General features: G+C 36.5%; 1 long non-coding RNA gene and 1 pseudogene across 3 annotated transcripts in view; one reads left to right on the top strand and one right to left on the bottom strand.

Moving 5' to 3' along the window:
• Positions 1-19,827, bottom strand: part of LOC143673472 (uncharacterized) — a 399,281-nt gene that overhangs the window by 366,125 nt on the left and 13,329 nt on the right. For all 3 annotated transcript variants that reach the window (XR_013170386.1, XR_013170385.1, XR_013170387.1), the window contains exon 3: positions 9,834-9,975. This is a non-coding gene — a long non-coding RNA (uncharacterized LOC143673472). The remainder of the gene's footprint in view (positions 1-9,833; positions 9,976-19,827) is intronic.
• Positions 13,654-17,097, top strand: LOC143674804 (eukaryotic translation initiation factor 3 subunit F pseudogene; annotated as a pseudogene).

The raw sequence follows: 19,827 nt of genomic DNA on the forward strand, positions 1-19,827 counted from the left end.
ACAGGAATTCCACACAATCCCTCAAGGCAAGAAATTATTGAACGAACAAACCGGATGCTAAAATCTATGCTTTTAAAACAAAAAAGGGGAAATAATAATCAGGAGAATAATATTATAAAAATAAATACTCCTAAAAATCAATTAGCAAAGGCATTGTTTACTCTAAATTTTTTAAACATTTATAATAATTCATCACAAACTCCTGCAAAACAACATTTTAGTAATTTGGGAAAAAAAAATAATACAAACCAAACAAAACTGCAGCTGCAGCCAATCTATTGAAAAAATATTAAAAATAATTTATGAAAACCAGGAATAATAAAGGTATGGGGAAGGGAATTTACTCTTATCATTGCAAATGACGGAACTTCAGTTTGAATTCCTTCAAAAAGAATAAAACCCAAACATGTCAACCCAAACAAAAATAACTAAATGGGTAATGTATACTATAGAACATACAATTTTAATTGCTGAAGGACAGGGACATATTTATACTTACTGGAATTATCTGTGGGCCCTAACATGGGCCAATTCAACTTTACCAAAATAATCTAAATACAAGTTTAAAATTTCTAAATCCAATAAAAAAAAAACTGGTGTCAAATTTAATTCCATTTTTAGAAAAACCTATATGCATAAATCTATAAATACAAAGGATACTTGCCTGTTAAATGAGAAAAAGAGTTGAAATAAATAACAGTTATGTCATATAAATTAAGCAGTTATCATAATTAATAATTCCTATAAAATTGTAAAAGATGCAACCCCTGTGGGGTCACCCATCTCTAACTTAAAAATAACTAAAACTATATAGACAGGCAAGCTAAATCAGGGTTTAATTCATGGAAAATAATTTGTGCCAAATTCATGGGGTAATAAATATAGCATTAGTAAAAGAAATTAACAAAAAATTTTTTCTAGGACTAAGACCAATTTTTATAGCCAATTCTAATAACTATAACTTCTTTTTAAATAGCAGCCATAAGCACTATATACAAATATGTATTAAAAATCCATATATACTTGTTAAAGTTCATATGCATATAAAATATCAAACTTCTAATTGTAAAAATTATTCTCTATTCACTTGTCCCCAAACATTTATGTTACAGGAAAATAAAACAATTATAGCAAAAAAAAAAAAAAAGGTATTTGGCTGCCGGTGCAAATGTCAAGATCTTTGCAATCCTCTCCAAAAACACATATACTAATCCATTTAGCAAAAAAATATCTAAAAAGGACTAATAAACTAATTAAATTCATTATTGCATCTGTCATTGAAATCATTGAAAGCATCACAGTGGCTGCAGTCGCTGGAACCGCATTGCAACAAACTATACAATGCTGCATTGTTAAAAAAACACCAGTAAACTGTGGCATAAACAATCTCATTAATGAGCAAACTAATAATAGACTAAATAATATAAAAATAACATTAGTTCATACTGGAAATCAAATGTATAATTTAAATTTTTTACAAAGTTTAAAGTGTAAAAAGAATAAAAGCAGTTTTTGTATTACCCTCTTTTAACATATGGCTTGTTTAAAATAAAATGGAAAAAAGGAATAGGCATCTTTTAAGGCTTTCAAATAGTTTAAGTCCTAATATCTTAAAGTTACAAAAAAGGGGGTATTAAAATGTAAATTAAAATAATCTACATATAGCCTATGGAAGTAATGTTACACAATCACTTACCCAAGAGCTAAAAAATCTTAAATTTAGGGCTGTTTATACTTCGCTTCCTCCTCAGCTGTGTTTAACAACAAAGAAAAAGGTGATTCTTACAAAAACTCGTTAGCTCCCTCCTAAATCAAAGTCAAAAAGCTTAACTAACAGCCAATAACGGGTAAGACCCTTCAGTGCCTAAGGGCAACCTAAAACAAGCGCTGGCCACCTCTGCTTATAACAATGTAATTCTTGTAAATCCAAGTCAGAAAGCTTAACTAATAGCCAATAACGGGTAAAACCCTTCAAAGCCTAAGGGCAACCTAAGCCAGGCGCGGTCACCTCTGTTTATAGTCACCCTAAAAAGGTAATTCTTGTTTTCCTCGGCTTATAAAATAAAAAGGGGAAAATGTAGAAGCCAAGAGTTTAAAGCAAGACCTACAGAATTTGTTGCAAGCTGCTGGCCTCGGGATGGCAGCGGTAAACTGTGGCAATTGTTATGTAAAGCAGTTTGGGAAGAAGAAAATGTTTACCCCAAACAGTTATGTTAAGTATAAAAAACACTGTAAAATTAAAATCTTGCTCCCTCAGGAAATGCCTACATATCTATTGACATCTGTGGTATATAACTAAAATCTAGTTAAAAATAAAGTTGTCTAATGTCTGATATAAATTTAGGCTTCAAACCCCCTGAACCCATTTGTGTCTGTCTTTCTTTTCTTCCTTTCTCTCTCTCCTTCTCATCATTCCTTAATATCCTTCGAGCTCCGTTTCTACAGGAAGCAACAGAGAAGAGTCATTTTAACTGTGTTGTAGCTCTCAAAATAAATGAACAAATGGCAGTGACATCTGAAAGTCTAACTCTCTTTCCTGGAAAGTAGCTGGTTGATTCCTCTTTTCAAAGTTTAGTATCATAATGCATCATTCTTTTGCTATTTAATTTTGACTATTCTGCAGCTATGAGAATAATGAGTGACTGACTTTATTTTCAAACACACTTTACAACTACTAAGTAAACACTATCATTCTCAGCTTCCATTTGATGTTCGAGAGAGAACCGAGTTTCTTATCTTTGTTCATTTGAGTTATCAGTGCATCCTCATTTCACACTGTATACAGGTTAAACTTGAGAACAAGCCAATTAAATTATTTGCAAAAACTTCATCCCACTATACAGCGCATATCATTCAGAGTTCTCCAGAGAAACAGAATCAGTAGAATTATGTGTATATATATATATAAAGAGATTTATTTTAAGGAATTGGTTTATATGGCTGTAGGAGCTGGTAAGTCCAAAACCCAAAAGGGACAGAACGGCAGGCTAGAAATTCAGGCAAGAGTTGAGCTGCAGTCTTGAAGAAGAGTATCTTCTTTGGAAAACCTTAGGTTTTTTTGCTCTTACACCTTTGGCTGGCTGGATGAGGCTCACTCACTCACATTGTTCCACATTATTGAGGACAATCCCTTTTACTTAAAGTCAACTACTACAAATGTTAATATATCTATAAAATATCTTCACACCTCCTGTAAACTAGTTTTTGACCAAAACCTGGACATTATGGCTTAGCCAAATGGGCACATAAAATTAGACATCCCACAGTAGTCATTTTCTACAGAAAATGGTTCCAACGAATTTTTGTCAGACAGCGGCACTATCATTTTCAAAGCAAAAGTGAGCAATGCTCTTGGCAGAATCAGCAGGATAATTAAGATGTGTGTTATGTTATAGATAATATCATGTTAGTATTTTGTTAGTGTTTAATTTAGAGTAGCACTTCAAATTATTTCTGCTGTGAAAGCATAGCAATACTAAGGCTGAAAACTTATCAAAATTTTTAGACAATATCTGAAATTGATACCTCTCAAAGAATATTTTGGATTTATTTTCAGTTTTGTTTTCAATGAAAAAAAAATAATGTAAGATGTCCCCATCTTAGCTCACCAGGCTGCTAGGACAAATATCACACCATGGGACAGCTTGACAAGTATTTATTGGCTTCCAGTTAGGACACGAAAATCAGGGTTTTGGCAAGTCATGCTTTCTTCCCAAGGACTGTGACGTTCTGGTGTTGGTTTGCAGCAATCCTTGGGATACCTTGCATGGGGATCTCTCTCTCTTCCTGTCTGCTCTTCCAGTATCTGCTGTCTTTGGCTTCCCTCTGTGGCCTCATTTGCTTGTAAAAGACTCCAGTAATAAGGACTAGGCCCACCTGTTTCAGCTGAGCCACATCTTAGCTAAACATGACATTGTCCAGAGCAGGCCACGGTGGCTCAGCAGGCAGAGTTCTAGTCTGCCATGCTGGAGCCTGGGATCATTTCCAGGTGCCTGCCTGTACTAAAAAAATTAAAAAAAAAAAATGACATGGTCTAAAGGTCCTATTTAAAAATAGGTTCACATGCCCAGGAATGCAGACTAAGATTACAAATATGTTTTCTGAGGGGGTATATGTTTCAATCTATCATGTCCTCCCTAAAGCAATAGTTTAATTTATGTGAATCATGTCTTTAAATATCTAATTATATTTATTTAGTAATACACTTTTGCTTTCTAAATTTTTCTTAATTTCCCAAGAACATAAAAATCGATTCTATTAAATAGTTTGGTGGGCATACTCAGAATTCTGAAGAATTAAGCTAAAAAGAACTAACCCTTGTCTCTCAAACCTAAACTCACACAAAAAAGAAGCATCACTCCTATTCTATTTCTGTGAACACTGTTTTCAACAAATTAAAAAAAAATTGACAGCTCATTTTTTGTAGTGTTTTTGTTTGCTATTGCTGTTTTCCCCTTTGTCAAAATATTCTGTACTAGATGTGGATGACAGAATGCATGAAAAAAAAAAAACAATGGAACAATGACAGGTGAATAAAGACAAAAAAGCTAAAAAAAAAAATAGGGGCCTTGAAAGTCAAGAATAAAAGAAAAATAAGAGGCAATAATTATATGTAGCAGTGGGAAATGAGCAAGAAAATTGTCTATGGGAAAGGAAAACAGAAGCAACCAGCATATAGCAATTGTTCCCATTTAGGGTTGAAAGAGGGGACATTGGGAATTCTGGAAAAAGTTTATTCCCACAATGGAATATCATACAACAATAAAAAGAGCAAACAACTACATCTATAAGCAACAACTTGCAGGAATGTGGTAAAGATTTCAAAAATTTGAAAAAACATACAGCAAAAGAATACATATTTTATTATTCTACTTATATGAAGCTTTATGTATTTGATATATTTACATATATAAATATAAAACTACAGTTAAAATACTAGAGCAGCAGGGGCTGAGTGCAACCAAACACCAATTGTGGAATTAATTAACAATTCTGACTACTAAAAATAGGCCCCCAGCTCAGCTGAACCTCAAGTAAAAGCAGGGGGCAGGGCTGACAGAAAAAGAAAAAAGAAAAAAAAAATCAGGGTTTTTTTTTATTTGAAAAAGGTCTGGGCCCTGCAGAAAAGGAGGGGACACATAGGACCTACAGATACACAGAGCAATGTACCAACTTAAGCTCTTGATTGGCAAACCCGAGGAATGGGGGTCCTCTCCAAAAAGGATTTTTCTTTTTCTCTTTTGTGGCTGTGTTTCTGTGAATTGATTACTCTTTGGATACAGCTGCAAGGCTTCTCAGACTCCACTGCCCCAGGCATAGGCAGAAACAGGCTTGTCTAAGTAAGAGCTTCTCTGAAGCCTGTGCCTTACCCCAGGAGGGGGGTGGGGCCCAGCTCAGGTGGAATCCCTCTCTCAGGGAATTCAGACCCCAGGTTCTGGAAGTGATTAAAGCCAGACTACAACCTTTCCTCTGTCCCCACCATGCCCCCAGCAGGGAGAGTCTGTTGAAGTTAAAGATACCACATCACCTTATGCTGGTGAGGACCTGCAGGCAGAAAAGCACCACATACTGGGCAGGATAGGAAAAACTGAGAGTCCAGAGACTTCATAGTAAAGCCTTTTAATCTACAGGGTCTCAGCCTCAGGGAAAACTAACACAGATGACTCTTTCCTCCTGAAAGGAGACCAGCTTGGTCTGAGAAAATCTGACTGGGGTCTATAATACCTAAGTAGACCCTCCTAAGGGGTGGGGGGAAGGCACCATAAAGGCAGGAAAAGAAAAAAAAAGACAAGAACTGAAAAATTCTGATCCATTAAACAAAACCTAAGCTAGAGGACTCGAATAAGCTGAACTGAATGTCAAAGAACAGATAGACAACAAAGCCATCCAGCAAAAAATTCCTAGGAACAAAAAAGTGAAAACAACCTCCAGAATAAACTAATTAAGGTAATTAAATGACTAGACGCCAGCAAAAAATAATGAATCATACTAGGAAAATTGAAGATATGGCCCAGTGAAAGGAACAAACCAACAATTCAAATGAGATACAGGAGCTGAAACAATTAATTCAGAATGTTCAAACAGACATGGAAAACCTCATCAGAAATCAAATTATTGAATTGAGGGAGGATATAAAGAAGGCAAGGAATGAACAAAAAGAAGATATCGAAATTCTCAAAAAAGAATTCACAGAACTTATGGGAATGAAAGACAGTAGAAGAGATGAAAAAAACAATGGAAACCTATGTCAGATTTCAAGAGGCAGAAGATAGGATTAGTGAACTGGAGGATGGGACATCTGAAATCCAACAAGCAAAAGAAAATATAGGGAAAAGAATGGAAAAATATGAGCAGGGGCTCAGGGAATTGAATGACAACATGAACTGCACGAATATACATGTTGTGGATGTCCCAGAATGAGCAGAGAAGGGAAAAGGAGAAGAAAAACTAATGGAGGAAATTATCACTGAAATTTTCCCAAGTCTTATGAAAGACTTAAAATTACAGATCCAAGAAGTGCAGCATACCCCAAAGAGAATAGATCCAAATAGACATATTCCAAGGCACTTACTAATCAGAATGTCAGGTGTCAAAGAGAAAGAGAGAATCTTGAAAGCAGCAAAAGAAAAACAATCCATCACATACAAGGGAAGCCCAATAAGACTGTGCATAGATTTCTCAGCAGAAACCATGGAGGCGAGAAGATAGTGGGATGATATATTTAAGATACTAAAAGAGAAAAACTGCCAACCAAGAATTTTATATCCAGCAAAATTGTCCTTCAAAAATGAGGGGGAAATTAAAACATCTACAGACAAAAATTCACTGAGAGAATTTGTGACCAAGAGACTGGCTCTGCAAGAAATACTAAAGGGAGCACCAGACACAGATAAGAAAAGACAGGAGAGAGAGGTGTGGAGAAAAGCATAGAAATGAAGACTATCAGTACAGGTAAAAAGAAGAAAAATTAGATATGACATATAAAATTCAAAAGGCAAAATGGTAGAAGAAAATACTGCCAATACAGTAATAACACTAAATGTTAACGGATTAAACTCTCCAATCAAAAGACATAGACTGGCAGAATGGATAATAAAACAGGACCCATCTATATGTTGCCTACAGGAAATGCATCTTAGACCCAAGGATAAATACAGGTTGAAAGTGAAAGGCTGGGGAAAAGATAGCCCATGAAAATAAAATACACAGTACTAGAAATCAGGATAGTGGACTGAGTCAATAGTGATTGGGAAGGCACACAATCCATGCTTCTGGCATACTGACATTATTCTACTGAACTTGGATAATGTTTGTGTAAAGCTCCTTGAGCTTTACATTTTTACATGGTGAACTTCTCTATATAGGTGTCACATACAAAGTGGGGCAAAATTAAGAAGAATCAAGAAAAATATTCAAGCCAACAAGGCAATGAGATAGTGACAAGACACAAAGCCAAACATTAAACTTCAGCCATACCATTGAGGCTCAAATATTAATATTAACCCATATACAGATGGACAGATGGGCCTAACTGCCAAAAAATTCTCTGGATTTTAAAATAGTGGACCAGTGAACTCAAAATCAATAAAATCTGTCTATTGAGTTAAACATAATGGATTTCAAATCAAATTTAAATACCAACTACCCGATGTTGGGACTAATGGGGGAAACAATGGAAGCATTCTTTTTAAATCAGGAGTAAATAAACAACATTCTTTAGCACAACTATTATTTAACACTAATTCATTCATTCCACAAACATTTATTTAGTGCCAGCTGGTGCTAGGTTCTCTGCTAGGCAATGGGGACAAATCTTTGTACAAAACAAATAAATAGTCTGCCTCCATAGAGTTTACACTATTAGGGAAAAACAAATAAGCAAATAAATAGGTGGAAATACTATAGACAAAAAATAAAACAGTGTAGGAAGAATAGGATAAACTAGCTTGGAGTGATTGGTGGGTATGATGGTTAATTGCATATGGACACTAGATTATGGTGTCCAATTGTTTGATCAAGCAAGCTCTGGCTTGATTGTTACTGTGTGCATATTTCATAGATGGAATTGCTTCTATAGTCAGTTGATTGCATTTATGGCTGATTGCATCTACAGTCAACAAAACAGATTGCCCTCTGCAATAGGAGGAGCCTCCCAAACCAATCAGTCAGAGGTCTTACAGACAAAACTGAGGATTTCAGAAGTCAGAAAGATGAATTGCAGCCACTACTTTAGCCAGTCAGCTTCTAGTGAATTCAATTTCACCTTCATCAGGGTTTCCAACTTGTAGTCTTCCCTACAGAATTCATATCTTCCAATCCCCACAGTATCATGAGACAATATCTATAATAAATATCTTAATATTTTCATATGTATATACATATATTTACCCATTACAGTATTTACACACACACACATGTATTGTTGATTTTGTTTCTCTGGAGAACCTTGACCAACACAATGGCATATTGTTATTTCATATGGAATGATCAGGGACAGTGTCAAGATGAAATTTGAGCAGAGACTTGAGAAATTGAGAGAGAAAATCATGATGATATTGGGAGGGGAAATGTGGAGGCATTAGCCAGTGCAAGTAGAGATCAGAAATAGTAAGAGTTATAAAAATTGAAAAGGAGGAAGTAAATTATCATTATTAGTCAATACTAAAATTTGTTATCTACAAAACCCAAGAGAATCAACTAAAAAACTATTCCAAACATCAATAAGAAGACCAAGTATAATCTTAATAAATATACCAATAGTTTTTATATATGCAAACAACAACCTAGGAAATATAATGAAAGAAGATATCCAAGTAAAAATAGAAAATAATAACAGTACAACAAAAATCAACTTAAACAGAAATGTATTAACTTTATATGAGGAAAACATTAAAATGTCACTGATGGACACAAAAGAGGGCATAAATATGTGGAAAGGCATACCATGTTTGTGGATAGTAAAATTTAAATTCGTAAATAGTTTAATATCTTTAAGTTTATTTTTTAATTTTAACATTAAAAATAGTTCAGAATATTTTTAGAACACCATAAGCTATTCTACAGTTCATACGGAATTTTAGTCAATCAAGAATGGACAAAAAATCTGAAAACTAAAGTTACTCATATATCAGTGAAACAGTAATAGTACCAAATACATATGAGAATATAATAAATGGTAAAAGGGACATTTCAAATCAGGGAGAAAAAGATTGTATTATTCAAGAAATAGTGTTGAAAAAATAACTGGGCAGCTATCTGAAAACACAATGCTGCATCCCTCTCACCATACTTCATATACTGAGGTAAATCCCAATGGATTAAAAATTTGAAAAAATGCAACCATAAAAACTCATACAATTGGGAAAGCATGCAAAAGTATGATTTTTAAAGAAGAGATATATAAAATACATGTAAATTAAGTATATAAACTCAAATTTTTGAATGGCACAAAAAAGTCAAAGATATGCAAACTCAGGAAAAAAATTTGCCACCAATATTATAATCATTAATTCTTTAATATATGAAGAATTTCTAACATTGATTTTTTTAAAAAAGAATCCCAATCTGGGCAAAAGATGTGCAGACACTATGCTGGAAATGAAAACCAATGGCATACTGATTTGTCAGCTTTACTAATCATAAATTGCATCTTATTGCCATTTAAATTTGCATTTCTTTTACCATAGGAGAAAGTAGAATGATTTTATACATTTAAGGGCCATTGATTATCATTTCATTATAATTAATAAGGCTGGCAAATCAGTAAGCTTGATTATTTACTGCATTGTATTATCCTATATGTCACAAAATAAGCATTTCAAATTATTTCTTGCCTTTTCTTAATATCTGGTGGTCTGCTGGTAATCCTTGGCAATCCTTGGCTTGCTGCTGTAGCAATTCAATCTCTGCCTCCATTGTCACGTGGTCTTCTCTAATTATGTCTGCCTGTGTCTCTTCTCCCATTCTATAAGGAAACTGAAGTTCAGAGAGATTAAATAATTTCACTAGTAAATGACAAGGGCAGAATATGAACCCAGCAGCTTATTTCTAAGTCAAAGTGCTAAACCAGACCACTTAAATATATAGACAGAACTGGTTCTAAGACTCATGGATGTCTCCGCTTGATCAAGGTTATAAAACTAGATCAGAATAAGTGAAGCTGCTGAAAGACATGGATTGTTTATTTTGAACATTATCCATAATGTCCAATGGCTGGAGGTGGCTGAAGAGTACAATGAGAAGCAGAAAGGCCAACTGAGGTGTATACATATGATGGAATATTGTGCGGCTACAGAAAGCAATGAAGTCTTCAGGCATGCAATGAAGTGAATCAACCTTGGGGACATTATGTTGTGCAAAATAAGCCAGAAACAAAAAAACAAATGTTGTATGTCCTTTTATAAAATACTTACAAGAAAATTGGGGCCTAGATTGTAAGCGCTTATAGTCCTCACATTTAATCCAGAGTTGTAAATGTATTTCTAGATTTTGAGATGCTGTACTAAAGGTTATAACCTGATATTTGCCTGGACCTTTGGGTACCTGTGTGACACCTTAAGACTCAGAGTTGGAGTTCTGCAGCTCTGAGAGTCAGCATTGCCACATACAACAACTGTTAAAGAAACTGGAAAAGAGATCAGGCTTCGATTAGAGATAAGAACAAAGCTGAGCTGGTTGGGACTAAGGTAAATCAGAAAACAGGGCAAAGGATGATATTGTCTGTATTTGGAGCATCACCTACTCTATGAGACCAAAGGCAAAGAGATTTATTTTGTTCAAAATGTAAATTTTCTGAAATGCACAATCTAAATCAAGCCTGGATAGCTCATTTAAGCAACCAAGTGGGGGGAGTTGGGGGGGGGCAGTGGAGATTTAAAGACACAGGCTTCCTCAGGGCTGCAGGGACAGTTAGCTAAAGGACGGCATTTGTTGGGCAGGCCAGGAAAGTCCAGCTGTGGGGAGCCATTAGAGAACATTTTAGTGATGTTCTTGATCCCCTCCTTAGGGCTTGGAGTCAGTCTGTTCTCCCTTCCTGGGTTCCTGACCCTGTACTGGTTAGGAAAGACCAACTTGGGGAAGTCCTCTCTGGGGTGACCCTTCTCCCAGAATTTTCCCTACCAGCAAAAGCAGCATGGGACAATAAACAGAGAGTAAAAAATTACAGAGGCAGAGAGTCTGGGACAAACCCCGATGCCTTCAAACACCTCACAGAGATATGTCTATCTCCTTGGAAGTAAAAAAGCAAATAAATATAAAATTAGACTTTAGCAGAAGTGAGGGACAAAAAACATGTAAGACTTACAAAGGCTAAGTAGCAAAATGACAGAAGAAAGTCCTGTATTATCGCTAGTGACTTCAAATGTAAATGGATTAAACACTTCAGTCAAAAGGCAGAGATTGGCAGAATGCATAAAAAGCATGACTTAACTCTATGCTGTCTGCAAGAGGCTCAACTTAAATCCAAAGCTATAATTACGTTGAGGGTAAAAGGTTGGAAAAATACATACCATGCAAGTAGTAACCAAAAGAGCACTGGGGTGGTTATACTAATATTAGATAAAATAGATGTTAAGTCAAAAAGAGTTATGAGGGACAGAGATGGTAATTATATACTGATAAATGGGACAATTCAACAGGAAGATGTAGCAATTATAAATATATATGAATCTGACATCAGAGCCCTAAAATAAATGAAGCAAATACTGACAGATTTGGAGGGAGAAATTGACGGTTCTATATTATTAACACACCACTTTAAATAATGGATAGAACATCTAGTCATAAGATCAATAAGGATGTACAGGACTTGAATGATACACTAAACCAATTAGAACTAACAGAAATAAATAGAACACTGCACCCAATGAAAACAGAACATACATTTCTTGTATGCACATGGATCATTCTCCAGGATAGACCATATGTTGGGTCACAAAACAAGTCTCAATAAATTCAAAAATATTTAAATCAAACATTATATAGTCTATGACCATAATGGAATCTACAAATCAATCACTGATGTTCATAGAGGGATTATTCACAATTGCCAAAAGATCCAAGCAACCCAAGTGTCCATCCACCAATGAATGGTTAAATAAAATGTGGTACATACATGCAATGGAATATCACCCAGCATAAAAAAGAATGAAGTTCTGATACATGTAGTAACGTGGATGAATCTTGAAGACATTACATTGAGTGAAATAAGCCAGATGCAAAAGGACAAATATCTCATCTCACTGATTTAATACAATTAAAATAAGCAAACTCATAGAGTCAGAATCTAGAATATAGGTTACCAGGGGATAGGGTACAGATAGGGAATGAGAAATTAATGTAATGGTAATGCAACATTTTGAACACAATTAACAGCACTGACGTATATATCTGAATATGATTAAAAGGAGAAATGTTAGATTGAATATATAGTAAAAGAATACATTTTTTTTTAATCTATGGAATTACACAACATAGACATTAAGCCTTAAGTTAAACCATGGGCTTTAGTTAGTGATACAACTAACTAAAACTGTAAAAATGTGCTGTCATCAATTGTAAAATATTATCCACATCAACTGCAAGATGTGGGTTGTGCGGTGGTATATGGGAATCCCATATTTTATGCATGATTGATCTGTGAACACACAACTTCTCTAATAAATTTTTTTAATCTTAAAAAACATCTCATAAAAAAGAAAACAAACCATGATGAACAAAGTATCAAAATTTTAAATAGTCTGTTGTTGCTTATATTTTCACTTTGCATTATTTGTGCATTAGAAGAGTTAGTTCCAAAAAAAAGCACGTGGTTCTGCGGCAGTGCAGTCCTTGTGCCCTTCCTACTAGATAGGTTTACGTGGGTTGACAAAGGGATGCAAACAAATTGGACAATGCTGGGGCTTTATATAGAGTCTTTTTTTTTTTTAGTTAATGCGATTTTCTTTGAGATGTAGTCACACAACGTAGAAACCATTCGAAGTATACAATCTCTGGTTCAAGGTATCCTCACATAGTTGTGCATTTTCCCCATGATCAAATTTATAACATTTCCATTACTCCAGAAAAGAAATAAAAAGAAAAGAATGTGTGGGGATAAGGACTATGGGAGGATTAGGGTTTTTTTTATATATACTCTTTATTATTACTGTTGTTGAGCTTTTAGCTTTGTTCCACTTTGTTCAAAACATGAAGGATATTTTGATAAGTGAATTTAGGGGTGTGCATTTTTCCTTTTGCCTCAAGTTCCAACGTGGTTAAGCAAGGCACTAGGAAGGAGCTTCCATTAGGGCCAGTGAGAGAGTCTGAGATGTGTTCCCTACCAGGGTACCTGCGGTCTGGGATCTGAGGAGTTCACCAGGTGAAGAAAAAGGGTCAACTAACCACTCGGTGTGAGGCCAAGAGAGTTCTCCTAAATCAAGTGTAGCCCAGGTCCCAAGTTTGTCAGGGAAAATGATGTGTTTCCCTACTGTCTGGCTATGGACTGGAGAGAAAGTACGAGGCTGGAACCCTTTCAGTCAGGCCTAAGAGGACTACTGACAATAGGCAGAATGCGAGGGGTCCCTCACTGAGAGTCTGGGTAGGGTGGACTGCAAGAGAAATGCAAATTGAGGCAGGTTAGGAAGGGCTTGTGGTAGGTAATAATGTATAGTCCACATGAGGTGGGTTCCGCCTGGTAAGACCCAGCAGGAAGCCTCCGAAACGCCCACCCAGGGGGAGAGAGAATCTGCTTTAAACATATGCTAGCTCCAGAGGACATGAAGGAAGGTAGCTCAAGAGGAACCATTTCCAATAGTACATTTCTTACCCTTCCTTATCCTCCCAGCTCTGACCCTGGAGTGCTCAGAAACTAGCAAATTCCGAGGAGGTGGGGGAAACACCATAAAGAACAGGTACTATTACATCAAAGCAACCGTGTTTCCTTTTCCTCAGCAAACTCAGAAAGAAGCCCTGAGGGAAGCTGGGCTAGAGAATAATATGTGTTAAATAAAGATGTGAATTTTGAATAATTACTGGGACTGTGCATTGTATTCTGAATCCAGCCTGTGTTTGTGACAAGGTGACTATAGGGTTATCATTTCCTGAAAGTGAGCAGAAAAGACTTGGGGATCTGCCCAAGTTTCCACTCAGGGGCAAGGATGATTATGCCCCTTGAATAAAATTTAAAGGAGAAGAGGGAGAAACAAGTGTTTGTTTTTATTACCTCTCCTGAGTCTGAATTACATAATTATGTATGTTGATAAAATAAAATATGCACAATTCAAAAAATGCAACGGTTGCATATGTATATAAAAGAAACTGCCTCAAGTGATGTTAAGTAGAATGAAAAAGTATAAAATTCTGTAGGTAGTTTTTGAAAAAAATTTTATTAATTAAAAAACTTAATTATTTTATTGATCTAAATCACTGTGTTATTTTAAAAAAGAAAATTAAAGCTTATCCATACTCATAGATATATGTACTGTGTACACAGAAACCATGTCTGGAGATTTACAATAGAAATTGGTAATGGTGATTGCCTCTAGGAGAAGGCTCTGTATGGATGAGAGATAGAAGTAGGTAGGACTCCGATCTTTTGCATTTCATGTTGTGTATTGCCTACTCAAAAAAATTTTTTTAATTAATTAGAAAGTTTAATTTCGACATATATAAAGATGGCCAAGTGGAATTAAATTATAGAATTGACTATAAAAAAATAAAAGTAAAGATCAGGCAAAAAATGACATAGACAAGGAAAGGGGCACTGCCTAAGGCCATAAAAATAAATGGCCAAAAAAAATTAGCAGGAGATTCTGGAGGACAGTATGATGAGGTTCCTAACATCAAATTCTCACATAACTGTACAGTTGGGGCCTTTGAAGGAGTTTTTCTGGTTTACCTGTGTTCTGCAGGAAAAAAAAAAAGAGAGAGAAATAAAACAAGAGACAGGCAGATGGGAGAGAGAAATATTGTATTTATAACTAAAAGAGGTGTTAAACTGATGGCATAGTGCAGGGCAAGAGCAAATGAGCCACCACCTAAAATCCCAGATTAGAAAGATTTACCCCATGGGGAGAGGCAACATTTTGGCAGAGCAAACCCATCTCACCTGGGTCAGCACCTGTCCCTGGAGGAGAGACTACATGCACCCAGCCAGCATCCAGCTCACATGAGGAAATCATTTAGAGCTGATCAGAGCATTCCCAGACTTTCCGTGTCCAAATTATCCATCAGAGAAGTCACTCCATCTCCTCTGACATAGAGTTAATAAAAGACCAGTATATTGTGCTAATAGGGTCTCTTTCAACAGGGACGATACTGTCAGGGGTAGGCATCTTTATCTTTTTCTTTTTCTGACCAGGAAGCAGTAGAAATGGTTGCTAAGGAGAATCAGGTGAAATAAATAAAGTGAACAATGGTGTGCACATTCTCTTTGGAGGAGGTGAGGTCTACACTCAGAATTCTGAGGCCCACAATAACTCCAAGTGTACTTCCCAGTGGAGCGAACTGGACCTCTGTCCTCACGAGCACTGACCACGCAGGCACAGTGAACCCTGCTAGGAGACCCTTAACAGAAAGAATGTCTGACGTGCTGAGAGCCCAGTCTTGAGCGCTCCCCTTCCCTGTTCTGCCCTTTGGTTCAGGGCAACAACAACAAAATCTAGAACGCTAAATTCCCAGCCCTCAACCTGAATCTTAGAGGGGAAAACATGCTCATGTTAGTTGAGGTGGCAAAGTGGTCAAAATGTTCCTTTCATTTTAAGAAGATACATACAGGTCTGGACTTATCCCCAATCACATGCAGGTGAAGAAAAGCGCAACTTTGTAAACAAACTACAGGGTGGGGGAAAGAGTGTGTAAAGACCAACACTGAACTAAGCTTAGAAAAAACAATGCCAGAAAGTGGATTAATTTCCATGCAAGTGCTTTGCAGTTGAGAATACATTTAAGAATAAGAAAAAAATTAAAGTTGGGCTAATAAAATAGCATAATAAAGAAAAGGGAAATTACAAACTAAGAAACAGAGCAATAAAACAATACTACTAGAGCACTAATAATAAAGCAAGCCTATTCTGACTCCTCTCTCAACAAGACCCACGAATTTTCCTCCCCGCCACTCTAGCTCCGGCACTGGCTACTACCCTGGGTCCAATCGCAGCCCCAGCTTGGGCTCCAGCTCTCACTCTAGCTCCAGCATCTAAGACCACCCACGCAGGGCATCTAAGACCACCCACGCGGGGCAGACCCCGGCCCCAACACAAGCCCTGGTGCTGACTCCCTTGCCGCCCATTGCCTGGACCAGACCTCCCAAGGCTTTTGCCTGGCGGCCCTTTGGTCAGGCTGCACCATTATTTTGGCCTCCATCTTGGATAGCTGCTACCAGCGAGACAAAGAGGGCATGGCCTGAGTTATTGGAACCCTGCTAGGAACTGTAGACACTCAGTGGAAGTCACTAAATGCTTTTCAGGAGTTACACAATGAATCTGAAGATGAGGTGGCAGTTGTCATGGAATTTGCTAAGAACACGTATGAATTGCACAAGAAAATCTCTCCAAATGAGCTCATCCTGGGCTAGTACACTACAGGCCATGACATCACAGAGCACTCGGTGCTGATTCATGAGTACTATAGCCGGGAGGTTCCCTACCCCATTCACCTCACTGTGGACACGCGCCTCCAGAGCGGCCGCCTGAGCATCAAGGCCTATGTCAACATTTTAATGGGCATTCCTGGGAGGACCAAGGGAATTCACATCTCTAACAGTGAGATTTGCATATTATGACACAGAGGTCATTGGAGTTGACCTGATCAGGAAGACCTGTTTTAGCCCCGAGTGGGTGACTGGACTCTCAAGTAGTTTACAGCAAGTAGGAGGAGCATCCACTGGCATCCAGGATGCCCTAAGCACAGTGCTGCAATATGCAGAGGATGTACTGTCTGGAAAGATGTCAGCTGACAATACTGTGGGACACTTCTTCATGAGTCTGGTTAACCAAGTACCCAGAATAATTCCTGATGACTGAGACCATGTTCAACAGCAGCATCAATGACCTGCTGAGGGTGACCTACCTTCTCACACAATCACAGATTGCCCTTAATGAGAAACTTGTACACTTATGAATGGGCCCCCAGGTGCATTCTCAGCAGTCTGAGTCCCAGCCCTAGAACTCATAGTGGAGTGAAAGAGAAATGGTTTCTTTGTGATCTTGAGGCACATTGAGTCAGCAACTGATTGTGACTAAATAAACATAGCCTATCTTTTGTAAAAAAATAAAATAAAAAATAAAAAAATTCCAAAGCAAGAAAGTGAAGAAACACCTGAGAAAAGCACAGTAAAAACAGATGAAAAATTCTATGCAACATGGTGCTGCAGTTTAGAAAACCTAGAGGAATGTATCTAAGTATCTAAAAATTATAAATTTTTTAATGAAGAAGAAACTTTTTCTGAAATGAAACAAAAATTTAATCTGAATATCGGGAATGGAAATACACTATAATCTCAGTAATTAGGTTATAAGAACACTCAGCACCAAGATAAATCCTTATTTATCAATACTCAATGAGGAATTATTAGGCACTCTAAGAAGCAAAGCAAATCACCATCAAAGAGAGATATCCATGCTGAACTCATTATTTCCTAGTAACACTCTGTAACAGAAGCCACTGGAGAATATCTAAGTTTTAAAGGAAAAAAAAAATAATCCAACAATATTATAAACATCCAAAGTGTACATGATATATATGTATGCGAGGCATAAAAAGGCCATGGATAGAGCAGGCAGGCATTTCCAACCAAGAAATCACTGTCAAGAATACAGCACCCATGCAAAAACAAAAACTAACACTACATGTTATGAAATCCAGCTACTTAGACAAGTGAAATGAGGAAATGTATGAAAGGTCTTGGGAAAACATCGCATCAATTTAAAATCGATCCAAATAATTACAGAATAGGCTGTAAATGGATAAACCTTGGCAGTAAACAAATAACAGAAATAGGTCAAAATCAAGAGCTAGGAGACAAAAGGCCTGCCAAGAGCGGGGCCTCCTCTAGCCTGGGACCCTCTACAGCCTGCAGGGCCTGGATTTGGGACTGGAGGAGGGCCTCAGCCAGCCCAAGGGTGCCATTTACATTTTACAATTTTTCTTATTACCTATTTATAAATATATGAATCTTTATGCCAAATCTATTTTTTAAAACATGGAAAAGTTGTCTTTGTGGATACTTAGCTGAGTCAGAATGTATATATTGCTAAATCACTAAACAGATTTTTGTAACAAACCCAGAGAGAGAGAGAGAGAGAGAGAGAGAGAGAGAGAGAGAGAGGTAGATTTGGGAGAAGAGAAGGTAAAGCTAATATACTCATCATTCAAAACAGGGAAATGATCGATGCCATATAAAATGGAAATATATAGGTTTTAAAGCTATAATTTCATCATCTTAATTCTTTTCATAATCTTTTCTCTTAACTTGAAAAGAAACTTTTAAGAAATAACATATTATGTACTGAATAAAACATTTACATGAAGTTTAGCAATCCATTCCAATTCATTTAAGCTTCCTTTGACTTCTTTCTAATGCAATACTTATTTATAAAAATAACATTATTACATGCTGATAATGGTAAAAACAAAAAGGGATATGGGGTGATTTTTTCATTTTACATTTCTGCAAGACTTGAACACATTATAATGAGTGTCATATTTACAAAATCAATAGAATAATTTTTTTAAAAGTATATGAACAGAAAAGACAAAAACAGGAAGATATTTCATTGTTTCAACCAACTGATTTTGAGGTCAATAAAAAGTGTTTTGATTTAATTGTTTCTCAGACTTAAGGTTTTCTCAGCACTAAGCTAGATCTCATTTTCAAATTCCAGTTAAGGTCTGGCATTTGAAAATGCTTTGATTCTGTAAACAGAATTTAGCATGCAGCATAGATCCTAGCACTTAAATTACTGACTTGGCTGCTAAATCAACAGCATAGACAACATCCAGGGTTGGAGCCAGAGGAAATGATGAGGGCTTGGGAGTCAGAATTATTACATTATAATAAAAATGCACTGTTTTTACTTTCACAAAACCATTTTTTGTTCAGTTCCTCTTGCTAATACCTGTACCTATTTCAGTCAAGTTGATCCCTATTTCTTTTGAGGGATATTTGGTTTTTACAAATGTTTCCCTCATACACATAGGTATGAAGGCTTCAGGTGAAAAACAATACTTACAAAATATGAAATATAGTCCCAGATATACTTTGAAAAGATACGTTAATATAGAGTACTGTACAGAAATTCCTTCCTTGATCTCCTTAGAATTTTCAATATATTACATGAATCCCTTAAGGCCAAAGAACCTGGTACATTTTTATTTGTATTAAATCGTAAAGAGTGCATGTCTATAGAATTCTTGTTCACAATAAGAAAATTCATTTCCTTACTATGCAGCTGTAATAGGTAGAATGACGGCTGTCCTAAAATGTCCATCCCTGAGCCCTAGAATTTGTGTTTAGATCATATGAAGTTTCAAATGGAATTAAGGTTGCTAACCAGTTGACTTTGAGATGGGGAAATTATGCTGGATTATCTGAGTGGGCCCAGTGTATTCACAAGGGCCCTTAAAGTGAAAGATAGAAGCAGGAGCGTCAAAGTGTGAGAAAGGCCCACCAATGCTGGCTTGAAGATGAAGGAATGGGGCCATGAGCCAAGGAACTCGGGTTGTCTCTACAACCTGGATATAGCAATAAAATGCACTTGTTCCTAGATCCTCCAAAAGGAACACAGTCCTGCCATCACCTTGATTGTAGCCTAGTGAAATCCTTTTCAGACTTCTGACCCTCATAACTGG

Source organism: Tamandua tetradactyla, chromosome 2, assembly GCF_023851605.1.
Source record: "Tamandua tetradactyla isolate mTamTet1 chromosome 2, mTamTet1.pri, whole genome shotgun sequence".
NCBI lineage: Eukaryota > Metazoa > Chordata > Mammalia > Pilosa > Myrmecophagidae > Tamandua > Tamandua tetradactyla.